We start from the raw sequence: 1,497 nt of genomic DNA on the forward strand, positions 1-1,497 counted from the left end.
AGGGAATGCTTGGTAGCCGTGAGTTTCCGCGAGGCAAGATGGTATCCGTATTGGCTCGTGGGGGACGAGAGGGGTTTTGAGAGGATGTTTCTTGCTCCCGTAGAGATTAAAGATGCCCTCGCGAGAGAGAGATGCGAATGTATCCCGCTCTTGTTCGGCTCAAATGTCGTGTGTTCGGAGAGGATGCGGTTCGCGGCGCGTGCATTCGCGGCAGCAACGCATTTTCGGACTCCGCCGCTTTCAAATCTTCAAAAGCAGAGAGAAAAAATGAAAAGAGAAAGATGCAGTTCGGCGGGCGAGCGTGTACCCCGCCATGAGTTAGAGATGAGCGAGTAGCTGTGATCTGCATTCTTAACTTGAGCGCCCAAGGTCGGGCCTGGAAGCCCGCCACCTGACGGAGGAGGAGCTGGGTAAGGGGAGTAGAAACAGGAAGGGAGAGAGACGTGAGTTTTTTCCCTCCCATATTTAGTCTCCTTTCAAGGTCCTCGATATACCAGTAGTAGTTAACCTGTAGGTGTATTGGCCTCCCACGTGAGTCTGACTGGCAGTGTTGCCTTCTTTCGTTCCCTGGCGTGTGAATGTCTCCAGTTGCGACTCACCTTTCGAGTTTGCGTGCGTGTGCCTGTGTCTGTGCCCTCGCGTGCACGTCTGTACGCACTCCTCGAGGCAGTGTGCTCCGAAACACTTATCTGTGGACAGATAGATCCTACCATCCCGAGATTTATCCTGTCAGAACTGTGGTAGCATGACTGGTCCTCCATATGGCCCCATGCCTTGTGTCTAGGACCTGTCTACAGATGACCTTATGACAACCTTATTTCTGTTTGACCAAGCATTCTTTCCGTTTTCTTACCTTGTGTTTATCATTATGGCCCATAGGGATGTCTGAGTTATTGTATTTGTACCATCCTTATGTTTTGTTTGACAGGGTGCAATATAGTAATCACCATAACAACTTAGTATGTATGTTTTTGTATCCTAATAGTAGGATCACAATGTGCCTGTATACATATAATCCTTATGAGTAAACTGACCTATTCGTATGCTTTTATAAGTAAACTTATTTGTCTATACCCCCTTAAGTGACCCAACACATAAATATGCCCTTCATAAACTCCTAACCTGTATGTTGATTTGTATGGCGTGTGCACAGTACCTGGAAAGTGTGTACCTGAGATTACCTTGTATGTATGATTCATGAATGTCCTGGCGGTGAGTGTACCTTGCCGGATGCTCGAACGAGTGTTATTAGCTGTGGACGAAAGCTTTTGAGAGTGAGCGAACGTGCATGCCCTTCCGTGAATGTATGTCTGTAAGCCCCTCATGAGTATCAGCTGTGTATACCCTCTTGTGTGAATGCCCATCCACGAGTGCCCCACAACGTGTATGTGTTTGTGTGGGTTTACCTGAGTATGAATGAGTGGAGCCATGTGGATGGTGGTGACTGACGTGGTGTCTCCTCCCACAGACCGTGGTTGCCCCACTGTGCCCCGCTGC

The 1,497-nt window shown here is 48.6% G+C and overlaps 1 protein-coding gene across 1 annotated transcript in view; it reads left to right on the forward strand.

The window, feature by feature from the left end:
- The window catches only part of LOC119593979 (poly(rC)-binding protein 3-like), a gene marked incomplete in the record, with an annotated part of 48,552 nt that overhangs the window by 4,472 nt on the left and 42,583 nt on the right, over positions 1-1,497 (forward strand).

This window comes from Penaeus monodon, chromosome 33, assembly GCF_015228065.2.
Source record: "Penaeus monodon isolate SGIC_2016 chromosome 33, NSTDA_Pmon_1, whole genome shotgun sequence".
NCBI classification, from domain to species: domain Eukaryota; kingdom Metazoa; phylum Arthropoda; class Malacostraca; order Decapoda; family Penaeidae; genus Penaeus; species Penaeus monodon.